The sequence below is a fragment of the Microcebus murinus genome, unplaced genomic scaffold (genome assembly GCF_040939455.1).
Source record: "Microcebus murinus isolate Inina unplaced genomic scaffold, M.murinus_Inina_mat1.0 scaf020_hap2_Mmur4.0, whole genome shotgun sequence".
Taxonomy (NCBI): domain Eukaryota; kingdom Metazoa; phylum Chordata; class Mammalia; order Primates; family Cheirogaleidae; genus Microcebus; species Microcebus murinus.
In genome coordinates, this window is record NW_027438966.1 from 303,137 (window position 1) to 319,028 (window position 15,892).

Consider the following 15,892-nt stretch of genomic DNA (forward strand, 5'->3'; position numbering starts at 1 on the left):
CATGGCCACCCCCTTCCCCTTCCTGCTCCTCTACTCCTGGTGCCCCTCCATCCAGGGGCCAGACCTTAAAGAGTCACCGCAAGAGAATCCTGGTCCCAAAGGAGCCTTCTGGGGGACCGGTGCTGAGAGAGGTTGTGGGCATGGCCCGCTGGGGCTCTGCCCGACCCAGGGCTGAGAGATGCCACCTCCCAGCTCTGGGTCCCTGCAGGAAGTGTTGGCAAGCACAGGGCCGGTCCTCCAAAGGCCCAGGTGCAGGGAGCCCAGGCCAAGCAGCCTGTGGAAGAAGCCACTTGCCGTGCCACCCCGGGAACAGGACTGCAGGCCCCGGCCCTTCCCACCTCCTCCTCCTCCTCCTCCTCCTCCCCCCCGCCCCCCCCCACAGGGCACAGGGCTCAGAGACACCTCAGACTCTTGCTACCCAAAGTGCAAAGGGCATCAGTTGCTCCTCCAACCCCCCCGCCCAGCAGACCACGTTGTCCAGCCAGCCCCCGGGCCTCCCTGGGGTGCCCAGCACAAAAGTGCAGACACCCACCGGACCCTCAGTCTCAGTTTTCGGAGGTTTTTGCCACTCTAAGGACCCGCAGGCCGGCTGGGCCTTCGGGCAGGACAGAGAGCCCCGGAATCCGACTTGGAGAGCTGCGTGTACGTCCCCATCAGGAGGCGGTCCCCACCTCCGCGGCTCTCCCCTTGCGGGGAGCGGCAGCCCAGCCGGCAGCCGCAGGGCCTCAGGGAAGACACCAGGCTGGGCCCCCGCGGCACAGCGGGGGCACGTCCCCCGCACTCACGCGACTTAGGGACGGCTGCTGGAGACTGCTGCGGCCACCCTGCTGCCGGGTTTCTGGAGGGCTTCCTGGAAGCAGCGTCCACACCAAGCCCTTGGAAGGCCCAGGCGACGGAGGAGCCGGTCAGGCAGGGGCCGAGGACGGTGAGAGGCCGGGCGGGAAGGAGCATGTCAGGCAGGGGCAGAGGACGGTGACAGGCCGGGCGGGGAGGAGCCGGTCAGGCGGGGGCCCAGGACAGTGACGGGCCTGGCCGGGGAGGAGCGCGTCAGGCAGGGGCAGAGGAGACGGGCTGGGTAAGGGTTAGGGTGACAGTTAGGGCACAATTCACAATCGCAAAGACGTGGAAGCGACCCGAGTGCCCATCCATCCAGGAGTGCATTAATAAAATGTGGCGCGTGGACACCACGGAGTGCCATTCGGCTGTGAGGAGCAGCGGTGAGAGGGCGCCTCTCGTGTTCTCCTGGCCAGAGCTGGAACCCGTTCCAGTAAGCCAGGTATCCCAAGAATGGACACACGAGCACCACGTGAGCGCGCTCACCAGCAAATTGGTACGAACGGATGGACGCCTAAGTGGACAGAGAGGAATCACCTTCATCGGGTGGGTGTCGGGCGGGTGGGGGGAGGGGAGGGGCATACACATCCATTAGGCATGGGGTGGGTGCGCACCGACTGGGGGATGGGCGCACTTGAAGCTCTGACCCGAGGGGGGAGGCTTGGAGAGGGCAAGGCACCCGACCTTAACATTGGTACCCCCACAATACGCTGCAACAACATGAGAGGTATATGAATAAGAACACAGGGGGGGCCGGGCGCGGTGGCTCACGCCTGTAATCCTAGCTCTCTGGGAGGCCGAGGCGGGCGGATTGCTCCAGGTCAGGAGTTCGAAACCAGCCTGAGCAAGAGCGAGACCCCCGTCTCTACTAAAAATAGAAAGAAATTAATTGGCCAACTAATATATATAGAAAAACACAGCCGGGCGTGGTGGTGCATGCCTGTAGTCCCAACTACTCGGGAGGCTGAGGCAGCAGGATTGCTTGAGCCCGGAGATTGAGGTTGCCGTGAGCTAGGCTGACGCCATGGCACTCACTCTAGCCTGGGCAGCAAAACGAGACTCTGTCTCAAAAAAAAAAAAAAAAAAAAAAAAAAGAACACAGGGGGGAGGGGGGCACGGGCAACACATGTCACCTGAATACTTGTACTCCCATCATCTGCTTGAAAAGAGAGAGAAAAGAAAATGCAATCATAGAGGTAAGAGACACTTTTTAAAAATCATGAATCCGAAGAGAAAAGTAAAAGGAGGCCTGTGGAGCAGGTCTGGGTGTGACTCCGGATCCCCCAACATCAGGTGCCACCACCAAAGATTCCTGCGTGTAGCCCATAGAACCCCAAAAGCAACGGGACGAGTTCTGGTCACATACTCCCTCAAAATGACATCCTGGCCTTCTTCTGGAACTCCCTCCCCTCTCAGACTCTCAAGGTTTCCTCCAGCGTGTCGGTTCCCACAGAGCAGACCTTTGGTCTGAGACCTGACAGTCCAGATGCCACGCATGCTGCCGCGTGGCGGCGGTGTCGCGGCTTGGGACAAGAGGAGGCCCCACGGTGCGGGCTGGGGCGCCAGGCACCGCGGGCGGGCGCTGAGGGTGGGGGTGACCCCCACCCCGGGCCGCCGCCGCGCTCCCAGAAAGGGGACAGAACAAGAGGCAAAAAAAAAAAAAAAAAAAAAAAGCAGCAGCCTGTGGCACCCGGTATTCCCAGGCGGTCTCCCATCCAAGTACTAACCAGGCCCGACCCCGCTTAGCTTCCGAGACCAGACGAGATCGGGGGCGTTCAGGGTGGTGTGGCCCTAGACGGCGGCGGCGGAGGGCGCCCCTGCCCCGCTCAAGAAGCCGAGCCTCTCTGGGCTTCCCCGCCGCCGCCTCCCGCCCCAGGCCCCGCGCCGGGCCGGGCCAGTTGAGTTCGCCGGCCGGGTCCCGCGGGCTCCCAGGGACGGGGGTGATGGGCGGGGCGGGGCGGGGCGGGGGGCTGTCTCTCTATACACACACACACACACTCACACTCACTCACACTCACACAAGATGCGCCTCCACGGCTGGACTCGCCAAGGTGGAGCCCTCCCAGCCCCCCTCGTCTCCTCGCCCGGCCTCCTTCACCTACCCGCTGCCCACCCCCAGCGCGTCGCTGCCTGCCGCTGACTGCGCACGCGCGGGACGCTCGCCCTTTGACCCCAGCCAGGGGCCGCCCTCCCCCACAACCCCTTTCAGCTGCGCCCCCCCCCTCGCCCTGTGGGTGGGCTGCCGCCTATTCCCCCGGGCCAGGGCTGGGGCACAGCCAGTGTATGGGGCGTCTCTCTCTGGGGATGTGTCCCATGGGTGGGGTGGGGTGGCCTGGTTTGGGGGGCGCTGAAGAAATCAGTCCCCTCCATCTCCTACCTCTGGAAAACGCCCAAGCCCGTGGAGAACTGCCGGCACCGCTTCGTGGGGGCCGGGACCCTCCTCCGTGTCCTCCTGTGGCCCAGTCCAAGGGGCCTGGGCCTGGCCGGGGCTGCATTGGACCCCGACCACCCTGGCGTGTGGACTCGCTAAAAATCGGCCATTAGATATTGGATTCCAGCTTCCTGGAGGTCATTTCACTAATGAGTGCACCGGAAAGAGTTTCCTAATCCATCTGTGAGGGTGGCAACTGAAAGAGAATTTTAAAGCTGACAGAATAGGCGAGGGAAGGCATAGGAGATTTCCACACCCAGCAAGGAAGACTTTCCCGAAATGGAAGAAAGAAACGAGCAAACAGAGACACCGGTAGCCCGCCCGGAAAAGAGTCTGCCCCTTAGAGAAAGCACCCTGACCGGGTTCACCCGTGGGTGGGTGGCGAGCTAGCGGCATTCAGAAGAGCGAGGCCCGCAGTCTGTGCGGAAGACACCTGCGCTCGGGTGTGTGTGGCGGCGCGATTCACAAGCAGCTCCAGATGTTAAACCAAGGAGAAGCCAGGGAGTTCCCAACGCCCCAGGTGTCCTCAGCCCACGACTGGCTGCTGTGGGAATGGGAAGCCCGGCTCCTTGTCTCAGAGCGGGGTTCCCAGGAGGATCAGGCTGAAGCTGGGACTTGGCCTCAAAGTGTCCCCTCGCATGGCCACCCCCTTCCCCTTCCTGCTCCTCTACTCCTGGTGCCCCTCCATCCAGGGGCCAGACCTTAAAGAGTCACCGCAAGAGAATCCTGGTCCCAAAGGAGCCTTCTGGGGGACCGGTGCTGAGAGAGGTTGTGGGCATGGCCCGCTGGGGCTCTGCCCGACCCAGGGCTGAGAGATGCCACCTCCCAGCTCTGGGTCCCTGCAGGAAGTGTTGGCAAGCACAGGGCCGGTCCTCCAAAGGCCCAGGTGCAGGGAGCCCAGGCCAAGCAGCCTGTGGAAGAAGCCACTTGCCGTGCCACCCCGGGAACAGGACTGCAGGCCCCGGCCCTTCCCACCTCCTCCTCCTCCTCCTCCTCCTCCTCCCCCCCGCCCCCCCCCACAGGGCACAGGGCTCAGAGACACCTCAGACTCTTGCTACCCAAAGTGCAAAGGGCATCAGTTGCTCCTCCAACCCCCCCGCCCAGCAGACCACGTTGTCCAGCCAGCCCCCGGGCCTCCCTGGGGTGCCCAGCACAAAAGTGCAGACACCCACCGGACCCTCAGTCTCAGTTTTCGGAGGTTTTTGCCACTCTAAGGACCCGCAGGCCGGCTGGGCCTTCGGGCAGGACAGAGAGCCCCGGAATCCGACTTGGAGAGCTGCGTGTACGTCCCCATCAGGAGGCGGTCCCCACCTCCGCGGCTCTCCCCTTGCGGGGAGCGGCAGCCCAGCCGGCAGCCGCAGGGCCTCAGGGAAGACACCAGGCTGGGCCCCCGCGGCACAGCGGGGGCACGTCCCCCGCACTCACGCGACTTAGGGACGGCTGCTGGAGACTGCTGCGGCCACCCTGCTGCCGGGTTTCTGGAGGGCTTCCTGGAAGCAGCGTCCACACCAAGCCCTTGGAAGGCCCAGGCGACGGAGGAGCCGGTCAGGCAGGGGCCGAGGACGGTGAGAGGCCGGGCGGGAAGGAGCATGTCAGGCAGGGGCAGAGGACGGTGACAGGCCGGGCGGGGAGGAGCCGGTCAGGCGGGGGCCCAGGACAGTGACGGGCCTGGCCGGGGAGGAGCGCGTCAGGCAGGGGCAGAGGAGACGGGCTGGGTAAGGGTTAGGGTGACAGTTAGGGCACAATTCACAATCGCAAAGACGTGGAAGCGACCCGAGTGCCCATCCATCCAGGAGTGCATTAATAAAATGTGGCGCGTGGACACCACGGAGTGCCATTCGGCTGTGAGGAGCAGCGGTGAGAGGGCGCCTCTCGTGTTCTCCTGGCCAGAGCTGGAACCCGTTCCAGTAAGCCAGGTATCCCAAGAATGGACACACGAGCACCACGTGAGCGCGCTCACCAGCAAATTGGTACGAACGGATGGACGCCTAAGTGGACAGAGAGGAATCACCTTCATCGGGTGGGTGTCGGGCGGGTGGGGGGAGGGGAGGGGCATACACATCCATTAGGCATGGGGTGGGTGCGCACCGACTGGGGGATGGGCGCACTTGAAGCTCTGACCCGAGGGGGGAGGCTTGGAGAGGGCAAGGCACCCGACCTTAACATTGGTACCCCCACAATACGCTGCAACAACATGAGAGGTATATGAATAAGAACACAGGGGGGGCCGGGCGCGGTGGCTCACGCCTGTAATCCTAGCTCTCTGGGAGGCCGAGGCGGGCGGATTGCTCCAGGTCAGGAGTTCGAAACCAGCCTGAGCAAGAGCGAGACCCCCGTCTCTACTAAAAATAGAAAGAAATTAATTGGCCAACTAATATATATAGAAAAACACAGCCGGGCGTGGTGGTGCATGCCTGTAGTCCCAACTACTCGGGAGGCTGAGGCAGCAGGATTGCTTGAGCCCGGAGATTGAGGTTGCCGTGAGCTAGGCTGACGCCATGGCACTCACTCTAGCCTGGGCAGCAAAACGAGACTCTGTCTCAAAAAAAAAAAAAAAAAAAAAAAAAAGAACACAGGGGGGAGGGGGGCACGGGCAACACATGTCACCTGAATACTTGTACTCCCATCATCTGCTTGAAAAGAGAGAGAAAAGAAAATGCAATCATAGAGGTAAGAGACACTTTTTAAAAATCATGAATCCGAAGAGAAAAGTAAAAGGAGGCCTGTGGAGCAGGTCTGGGTGTGACTCCGGATCCCCCAACATCAGGTGCCACCACCAAAGATTCCTGCGTGTAGCCCATAGAACCCCAAAAGCAACGGGACGAGTTCTGGTCACATACTCCCTCAAAATGACATCCTGGCCTTCTTCTGGAACTCCCTCCCCTCTCAGACTCTCAAGGTTTCCTCCAGCGTGTCGGTTCCCACAGAGCAGACCTTTGGTCTGAGACCTGACAGTCCAGATGCCACGCATGCTGCCGCGTGGCGGCGGTGTCGCGGCTTGGGACAAGAGGAGGCCCCACGGTGCGGGCTGGGGCGCCAGGCACCGCGGGCGGGCGCTGAGGGTGGGGGTGACCCCCACCCCGGGCCGCCGCCGCGCTCCCAGAAAGGGGACAGAACAAGAGGCAAAAAAAAAAAAAAAAAAAAAAAGCAGCAGCCTGTGGCACCCGGTATTCCCAGGCGGTCTCCCATCCAAGTACTAACCAGGCCCGACCCCGCTTAGCTTCCGAGACCAGACGAGATCGGGGGCGTTCAGGGTGGTGTGGCCCTAGACGGCGGCGGCGGAGGGCGCCCCTGCCCCGCTCAAGAAGCCGAGCCTCTCTGGGCTTCCCCGCCGCCGCCTCCCGCCCCAGGCCCCGCGCCGGGCCGGGCCAGTTGAGTTCGCCGGCCGGGTCCCGCGGGCTCCCAGGGACGGGGGTGATGGGCGGGGCGGGGCGGGGCGGGGGGCTGTCTCTCTATACACACACACACACACTCACACTCACTCACACTCACACAAGATGCGCCTCCACGGCTGGACTCGCCAAGGTGGAGCCCTCCCAGCCCCCCTCGTCTCCTCGCCCGGCCTCCTTCACCTACCCGCTGCCCACCCCCAGCGCGTCGCTGCCTGCCGCTGACTGCGCACGCGCGGGACGCTCGCCCTTTGACCCCAGCCAGGGGCCGCCCTCCCCCACAACCCCTTTCAGCTGCGCCCCCCCCCTCGCCCTGTGGGTGGGCTGCCGCCTATTCCCCCGGGCCAGGGCTGGGGCACAGCCAGTGTATGGGGCGTCTCTCTCTGGGGATGTGTCCCATGGGTGGGGTGGGGTGGCCTGGTTTGGGGGGCGCTGAAGAAATCAGTCCCCTCCATCTCCTACCTCTGGAAAACGCCCAAGCCCGTGGAGAACTGCCGGCACCGCTTCGTGGGGGCCGGGACCCTCCTCCGTGTCCTCCTGTGGCCCAGTCCAAGGGGCCTGGGCCTGGCCGGGGCTGCATTGGACCCCGACCACCCTGGCGTGTGGACTCGCTAAAAATCGGCCATTAGATATTGGATTCCAGCTTCCTGGAGGTCATTTCACTAATGAGTGCACCGGAAAGAGTTTCCTAATCCATCTGTGAGGGTGGCAACTGAAAGAGAATTTTAAAGCTGACAGAATAGGCGAGGGAAGGCATAGGAGATTTCCACACCCAGCAAGGAAGACTTTCCCGAAATGGAAGAAAGAAACGAGCAAACAGAGACACCGGTAGCCCGCCCGGAAAAGAGTCTGCCCCTTAGAGAAAGCACCCTGACCGGGTTCACCCGTGGGTGGGTGGCGAGCTAGCGGCATTCAGAAGAGCGAGGCCCGCAGTCTGTGCGGAAGACACCTGCGCTCGGGTGTGTGTGGCGGCGCGATTCACAAGCAGCTCCAGATGTTAAACCAAGGAGAAGCCAGGGAGTTCCCAACGCCCCAGGTGTCCTCAGCCCACGACTGGCTGCTGTGGGAATGGGAAGCCCGGCTCCTTGTCTCAGAGCGGGGTTCCCAGGAGGATCAGGCTGAAGCTGGGACTTGGCCTCAAAGTGTCCCCTCGCATGGCCACCCCCTTCCCCTTCCTGCTCCTCTACTCCTGGTGCCCCTCCATCCAGGGGCCAGACCTTAAAGAGTCACCGCAAGAGAATCCTGGTCCCAAAGGAGCCTTCTGGGGGACCGGTGCTGAGAGAGGTTGTGGGCATGGCCCGCTGGGGCTCTGCCCGACCCAGGGCTGAGAGATGCCACCTCCCAGCTCTGGGTCCCTGCAGGAAGTGTTGGCAAGCACAGGGCCGGTCCTCCAAAGGCCCAGGTGCAGGGAGCCCAGGCCAAGCAGCCTGTGGAAGAAGCCACTTGCCGTGCCACCCCGGGAACAGGACTGCAGGCCCCGGCCCTTCCCACCTCCTCCTCCTCCTCCTCCTCCTCCTCCCCCCCGCCCCCCCCCACAGGGCACAGGGCTCAGAGACACCTCAGACTCTTGCTACCCAAAGTGCAAAGGGCATCAGTTGCTCCTCCAACCCCCCCGCCCAGCAGACCACGTTGTCCAGCCAGCCCCCGGGCCTCCCTGGGGTGCCCAGCACAAAAGTGCAGACACCCACCGGACCCTCAGTCTCAGTTTTCGGAGGTTTTTGCCACTCTAAGGACCCGCAGGCCGGCTGGGCCTTCGGGCAGGACAGAGAGCCCCGGAATCCGACTTGGAGAGCTGCGTGTACGTCCCCATCAGGAGGCGGTCCCCACCTCCGCGGCTCTCCCCTTGCGGGGAGCGGCAGCCCAGCCGGCAGCCGCAGGGCCTCAGGGAAGACACCAGGCTGGGCCCCCGCGGCACAGCGGGGGCACGTCCCCCGCACTCACGCGACTTAGGGACGGCTGCTGGAGACTGCTGCGGCCACCCTGCTGCCGGGTTTCTGGAGGGCTTCCTGGAAGCAGCGTCCACACCAAGCCCTTGGAAGGCCCAGGCGACGGAGGAGCCGGTCAGGCAGGGGCCGAGGACGGTGAGAGGCCGGGCGGGAAGGAGCATGTCAGGCAGGGGCAGAGGACGGTGACAGGCCGGGCGGGGAGGAGCCGGTCAGGCGGGGGCCCAGGACAGTGACGGGCCTGGCCGGGGAGGAGCGCGTCAGGCAGGGGCAGAGGAGACGGGCTGGGTAAGGGTTAGGGTGACAGTTAGGGCACAATTCACAATCGCAAAGACGTGGAAGCGACCCGAGTGCCCATCCATCCAGGAGTGCATTAATAAAATGTGGCGCGTGGACACCACGGAGTGCCATTCGGCTGTGAGGAGCAGCGGTGAGAGGGCGCCTCTCGTGTTCTCCTGGCCAGAGCTGGAACCCGTTCCAGTAAGCCAGGTATCCCAAGAATGGACACACGAGCACCACGTGAGCGCGCTCACCAGCAAATTGGTACGAACGGATGGACGCCTAAGTGGACAGAGAGGAATCACCTTCATCGGGTGGGTGTCGGGCGGGTGGGGGGAGGGGAGGGGCATACACATCCATTAGGCATGGGGTGGGTGCGCACCGACTGGGGGATGGGCGCACTTGAAGCTCTGACCCGAGGGGGGAGGCTTGGAGAGGGCAAGGCACCCGACCTTAACATTGGTACCCCCACAATACGCTGCAACAACATGAGAGGTATATGAATAAGAACACAGGGGGGGCCGGGCGCGGTGGCTCACGCCTGTAATCCTAGCTCTCTGGGAGGCCGAGGCGGGCGGATTGCTCCAGGTCAGGAGTTCGAAACCAGCCTGAGCAAGAGCGAGACCCCCGTCTCTACTAAAAATAGAAAGAAATTAATTGGCCAACTAATATATATAGAAAAACACAGCCGGGCGTGGTGGTGCATGCCTGTAGTCCCAACTACTCGGGAGGCTGAGGCAGCAGGATTGCTTGAGCCCGGAGATTGAGGTTGCCGTGAGCTAGGCTGACGCCATGGCACTCACTCTAGCCTGGGCAGCAAAACGAGACTCTGTCTCAAAAAAAAAAAAAAAAAAAAAAAAAAGAACACAGGGGGGAGGGGGGCACGGGCAACACATGTCACCTGAATACTTGTACTCCCATCATCTGCTTGAAAAGAGAGAGAAAAGAAAATGCAATCATAGAGGTAAGAGACACTTTTTAAAAATCATGAATCCGAAGAGAAAAGTAAAAGGAGGCCTGTGGAGCAGGTCTGGGTGTGACTCCGGATCCCCCAACATCAGGTGCCACCACCAAAGATTCCTGCGTGTAGCCCATAGAACCCCAAAAGCAACGGGACGAGTTCTGGTCACATACTCCCTCAAAATGACATCCTGGCCTTCTTCTGGAACTCCCTCCCCTCTCAGACTCTCAAGGTTTCCTCCAGCGTGTCGGTTCCCACAGAGCAGACCTTTGGTCTGAGACCTGACAGTCCAGATGCCACGCATGCTGCCGCGTGGCGGCGGTGTCGCGGCTTGGGACAAGAGGAGGCCCCACGGTGCGGGCTGGGGCGCCAGGCACCGCGGGCGGGCGCTGAGGGTGGGGGTGACCCCCACCCCGGGCCGCCGCCGCGCTCCCAGAAAGGGGACAGAACAAGAGGCAAAAAAAAAAAAAAAAAAAAAAAAAGCAGCAGCCTGTGGCACCCGGTATTCCCAGGCGGTCTCCCATCCAAGTACTAACCAGGCCCGACCCCGCTTAGCTTCCGAGACCAGACGAGATCGGGGGCGTTCAGGGTGGTGTGGCCCTAGACGGCGGCGGCGGAGGGCGCCCCTGCCCCGCTCAAGAAGCCGAGCCTCTCTGGGCTTCCCCGCCGCCGCCTCCCGCCCCAGGCCCCGCGCCGGGCCGGGCCGGTTGAGTTCGCCGGCCGGGTCCCGCGGGCTCCCAGGGACGGGGGTGATGGGCGGGGCGGGGCGGGGCGGGGGGCTGTCTCTCTATACACACACACACACACTCACACTCACTCACACTCACACAAGATGCGCCTCCACGGCTGGACTCGCCAAGGTGGAGCCCTCCCAGCCCCCCTCGTCTCCTCGCCCGGCCTCCTTCACCTACCCGCTGCCCACCCCCAGCGCGTCGCTGCCTGCCGCTGACTGCGCACGCGCGGGACGCTCGCCCTTTGACCCCAGCCAGGGGCCGCCCTCCCCCACAACCCCTTTCAGCTGCGCCCCCCCCCTCGCCCTGTGGGTGGGCTGCCGCCTATTCCCCCGGGCCAGGGCTGGGGCACAGCCAGTGTATGGGGCGTCTCTCTCTGGGGATGTGTCCCATGGGTGGGGTGGGGTGGCCTGGTTTGGGGGGCGCTGAAGAAATCAGTCCCCTCCATCTCCTACCTCTGGAAAACGCCCAAGCCCGTGGAGAACTGCCGGCACCGCTTCGTGGGGGCCGGGACCCTCCTCCGTGTCCTCCTGTGGCCCAGTCCAAGGGGCCTGGGCCTGGCCGGGGCTGCATTGGACCCCGACCACCCTGGCGTGTGGACTCGCTAAAAATCGGCCATTAGATATTGGATTCCAGCTTCCTGGAGGTCATTTCACTAATGAGTGCACCGGAAAGAGTTTCCTAATCCATCTGTGAGGGTGGCAACTGAAAGAGAATTTTAAAGCTGACAGAATAGGCGAGGGAAGGCATAGGAGATTTCCACACCCAGCAAGGAAGACTTTCCCGAAATGGAAGAAAGAAACGAGCAAACAGAGACACCGGTAGCCCGCCCGGAAAAGAGTCTGCCCCTTAGAGAAAGCACCCTGACCGGGTTCACCCGTGGGTGGGTGGCGAGCTAGCGGCATTCAGAAGAGCGAGGCCCGCAGTCTGTGCGGAAGACACCTGCGCTCGGGTGTGTGTGGCGGCGCGATTCACAAGCAGCTCCAGATGTTAAACCAAGGAGAAGCCAGGGAGTTCCCAACGCCCCAGGTGTCCTCAGCCCACGACTGGCTGCTGTGGGAATGGGAAGCCCGGCTCCTTGTCTCAGAGCGGGGTTCCCAGGAGGATCAGGCTGAAGCTGGGACTTGGCCTCAAAGTGTCCCCTCGCATGGCCACCCCCTTCCCCTTCCTGCTCCTCTACTCCTGGTGCCCCTCCATCCAGGGGCCAGACCTTAAAGAGTCACCGCAAGAGAATCCTGGTCCCAAAGGAGCCTTCTGGGGGACCGGTGCTGAGAGAGGTTGTGGGCATGGCCCGCTGGGGCTCTGCCCGACCCAGGGCTGAGAGATGCCACCTCCCAGCTCTGGGTCCCTGCAGGAAGTGTTGGCAAGCACAGGGCCGGTCCTCCAAAGGCCCAGGTGCAGGGAGCCCAGGCCAAGCAGCCTGTGGAAGAAGCCACTTGCCGTGCCACCCCGGGAACAGGACTGCAGGCCCCGGCCCTTCCCACCTCCTCCTCCTCCTCCTCCTCCTCCTCCCCCCCGCCCCCCCCCACAGGGCACAGGGCTCAGAGACACCTCAGACTCTTGCTACCCAAAGTGCAAAGGGCATCAGTTGCTCCTCCAACCCCCCAGCCCAGCAGACCACGTTGTCCAGCCAGCCCCCGGGCCTCCCTGGGGTGCCCAGCACAAAAGTGCAGACACCCACCGGACCCTCAGTCTCAGTTTTCGGAGGTTTTTGCCACTCTAAGGACCCGCAGGCCGGCTGGGCCTTCGGGCAGGACAGAGAGCCCCGGAATCCGACTTGGAGAGCTGCGTGTACGTCCCCATCAGGAGGCGGTCCCCACCTCCGCGGCTCTCCCCTTGCGGGGAGCGGCAGCCCAGCCGGCAGCCGCAGGGCCTCAGGGAAGACACCAGGCTGGGCCCCCGCGGCACAGCGGGGGCACGTCCCCCGCACTCACGCGACTTAGGGACGGCTGCTGGAGACTGCTGCGGCCACCCTGCTGCCGGGTTTCTGGAGGGCTTCCTGGAAGCAGCGTCCACACCAAGCCCTTGGAAGGCCCAGGCGACGGAGGAGCCGGTCAGGCAGGGGCCGAGGACGGTGAGAGGCCGGGCGGGAAGGAGCATGTCAGGCAGGGGCAGAGGACGGTGACAGGCCGGGCGGGGAGGAGCCGGTCAGGCGGGGGCCCAGGACAGTGACGGGCCTGGCCGGGGAGGAGCGCGTCAGGCAGGGGCAGAGGAGACGGGCTGGGTAAGGGTTAGGGTGACAGTTAGGGCACAATTCACAATCGCAAAGACGTGGAAGCGACCCGAGTGCCCATCCATCCAGGAGTGCATTAATAAAATGTGGCGCGTGGACACCACGGAGTGCCATTCGGCTGTGAGGAGCAGCGGTGAGAGGGCGCCTCTCGTGTTCTCCTGGCCAGAGCTGGAACCCGTTCCAGTAAGCCAGGTATCCCAAGAATGGACACACGAGCACCACGTGAGCGCGCTCACCAGCAAATTGGTACGAACGGATGGACGCCTAAGTGGACAGAGAGGAATCACCTTCATCGGGTGGGTGTCGGGCGGGTGGGGGGAGGGGAGGGGCATACACATCCATTAGGCATGGGGTGGGTGCGCACCGACTGGGGGATGGGCGCACTTGAAGCTCTGACCCGAGGGGGGAGGCTTGGAGAGGGCAAGGCACCCGACCTTAACATTGGTACCCCCACAATACGCTGCAACAACATGAGAGGTATATGAATAAGAACACAGGGGGGGCCGGGCGCGGTGGCTCACGCCTGTAATCCTAGCTCTCTGGGAGGCCGAGGCGGGCGGATTGCTCCAGGTCAGGAGTTCGAAACCAGCCTGAGCAAGAGCGAGACCCCCGTCTCTACTAAAAATAGAAAGAAATTAATTGGCCAACTAATATATATAGAAAAACACAGCCGGGCGTGGTGGTGCATGCCTGTAGTCCCAACTACTCGGGAGGCTGAGGCAGCAGGATTGCTTGAGCCCGGAGATTGAGGTTGCCGTGAGCTAGGCTGACGCCATGGCACTCACTCTAGCCTGGGCAGCAAAACGAGACTCTGTCTCAAAAAAAAAAAAAAAAAAAAAAAAAAGAACACAGGGGGGAGGGGGGCACGGGCAACACATGTCACCTGAATACTTGTACTCCCATCATCTGCTTGAAAAGAGAGAGAAAAGAAAATGCAATCATAGAGGTAAGAGACACTTTTTAAAAATCATGAATCCGAAGAGAAAAGTAAAAGGAGGCCTGTGGAGCAGGTCTGGGTGTGACTCCGGATCCCCCAACATCAGGTGCCACCACCAAAGATTCCTGCGTGTAGCCCATAGAACCCCAAAAGCAACGGGACGAGTTCTGGTCACATACTCCCTCAAAATGACATCCTGGCCTTCTTCTGGAACTCCCTCCCCTCTCAGACTCTCAAGGTTTCCTCCAGCGTGTCGGTTCCCACAGAGCAGACCTTTGGTCTGAGACCTGACAGTCCAGATGCCACGCATGCTGCCGCGTGGCGGCGGTGTCGCGGCTTGGGACAAGAGGAGGCCCCACGGTGCGGGCTGGGGCGCCAGGCACCGCGGGCGGGCGCTGAGGGTGGGGGTGACCCCCACCCCGGGCCGCCGCCGCGCTCCCAGAAAGGGGACAGAACAAGAGGCAAAAAAAAAAAAAAAAAAAAAAAAGCAGCAGCCTGTGGCACCCGGTATTCCCAGGCGGTCTCCCATCCAAGTACTAACCAGGCCCGACCCCGCTTAGCTTCCGAGACCAGACGAGATCGGGGGCGTTCAGGGTGGTGTGGCCCTAGACGGCGGCGGCGGAGGGCGCCCCTGCCCCGCTCAAGAAGCCGAGCCTCTCTGGGCTTCCCCGCCGCCGCCTCCCGCCCCAGGCCCCGCGCCGGGCCGGGCCGGTTGAGTTCGCCGGCCGGGTCCCGCGGGCTCCCAGGGATGGGGGTGATGGGCGGGGCGGGGCGGGGCGGGGGGCTGTCTCTCTATACACACACACACACACTCACACTCACTCACACTCACACAAGATGCGCCTCCACGGCTGGACTCGCCAAGGTGGAGCCCTCCCAGCCCCCCTCGTCTCCTCGCCCGGCCTCCTTCACCTACCCGCTGCCCACCCCCAGCGCGTCGCTGCCTGCCGCTGACTGCGCACGCGCGGGACGCTCGCCCTTTGACCCCAGCCAGGGGCCGCCCTCCCCCACAACCCCTTTCAGCTGCGCCCCCCCCCTCGCCCTGTGGGTGGGCTGCCGCCTATTCCCCCGGGCCAGGGCTGGGGCACAGCCAGTGTATGGGGCGTCTCTCTCTGGGGATGTGTCCCATGGGTGGGGTGGGGTGGCCTGGTTTGGGGGGCGCTGAAGAAATCAGTCCCCTCCATCTCCTACCTCTGGAAAACGCCCAAGCCCGTGGAGAACTGCCGGCACCGCTTCGTGGGGGCCGGGACCCTCCTCCGTGTCCTCCTGTGGCCCAGTCCAAGGGGCCTGGGCCTGGCCGGGGCTGCATTGGACCCCGACCACCCTGGCGTGTGGACTCGCTAAAAATCGGCCATTAGATATTGGATTCCAGCTTCCTGGAGGTCATTTCACTAATGAGTGCACCGGAAAGAGTTTCCTAATCCATCTGTGAGGGTGGCAACTGAAAGAGAATTTTAAAGCTGACAGAATAGGCGAGGGAAGGCATAGGAGATTTCCACACCCAGCAAGGAAGACTTTCCCGAAATGGAAGAAAGAAACGAGCAAACAGAGACACCGGTAGCCCGCCCGGAAAAGAGTCTGCCCCTTAGAGAAAGCACCCTGACCGGGTTCACCCGTGGGTGGGTGGCGAGCTAGCGGCATTCAGAAGAGCGAGGCCCGCAGTCTGTGCGGAAGACACCTGCGCTCGGGTGTGTGTGGCGGCGCGATTCACAAGCAGCTCCAGATGTTAAACCAAGGAGAAGCCAGGGAGTTCCCAACGCCCCAGGTGTCCTCAGCCCACGACTGGCTGCTGTGGGAATGGGAAGCCCGGCTCCTTGTCTCAGAGCGGGGTTCCCAGGAGGATCAGGCTGAAGCTGGGACTTGGCCTCAAAGTGTCCCCTCGCATGGCCACCCCCTTCCCCTTCCTGCTCCTCTACTCCTGGTGCCCCTCCATCCAGGGGCCAGACCTTAAAGAGTCACCGCAAGAGAATCCTGGTCCCAAAGGAGCCTTCTGGGGGACCGGTGCTGAGAGAGGTTGTGGGCATGGCCCGCTGGGGCTCTGCCCGACCCAGGGCTGAGAGATGCCACCTCCCAGCTCTGGGTCCCTGCAGGAAGTGTTGGCAAGCACAGGGCCGGTCCTCCAAAGGCCCAGGTGCAGGGAGCCCAGGCCAAGCA

General features: G+C 62.9%; 4 non-coding genes across 4 annotated transcripts; all 4 read right to left on the reverse strand.

Annotated features, from left to right (window-relative positions):
* Nucleotides 1-2,512: 2,512 nt before the first annotated feature.
* Nucleotides 2,513-2,631, reverse strand: LOC142867755 (5S ribosomal RNA). The gene has a single exon (XR_012917112.1). It is a non-coding gene; the product is annotated as a 5S ribosomal RNA (ribosomal RNA).
* Nucleotides 2,632-6,417: 3,786 nt separating this feature from the next.
* Nucleotides 6,418-6,536, reverse strand: LOC142867756 (5S ribosomal RNA). The gene has a single exon (XR_012917113.1). It is a non-coding gene; the product is annotated as a 5S ribosomal RNA (ribosomal RNA).
* Nucleotides 6,537-10,324: 3,788 nt separating this feature from the next.
* LOC142867758 (5S ribosomal RNA) lies at nucleotides 10,325-10,443 on the reverse strand. The gene has a single exon (XR_012917115.1). It is a non-coding gene; the product is annotated as a 5S ribosomal RNA (ribosomal RNA).
* A 3,787-nt stretch (nucleotides 10,444-14,230) lies between these two features.
* On the reverse strand, nucleotides 14,231-14,349 carry LOC142867759 (5S ribosomal RNA). The gene has a single exon (XR_012917116.1). It is a non-coding gene; the product is annotated as a 5S ribosomal RNA (ribosomal RNA).
* Between the last annotated feature and the right edge of the window lie 1,543 nt (nucleotides 14,350-15,892).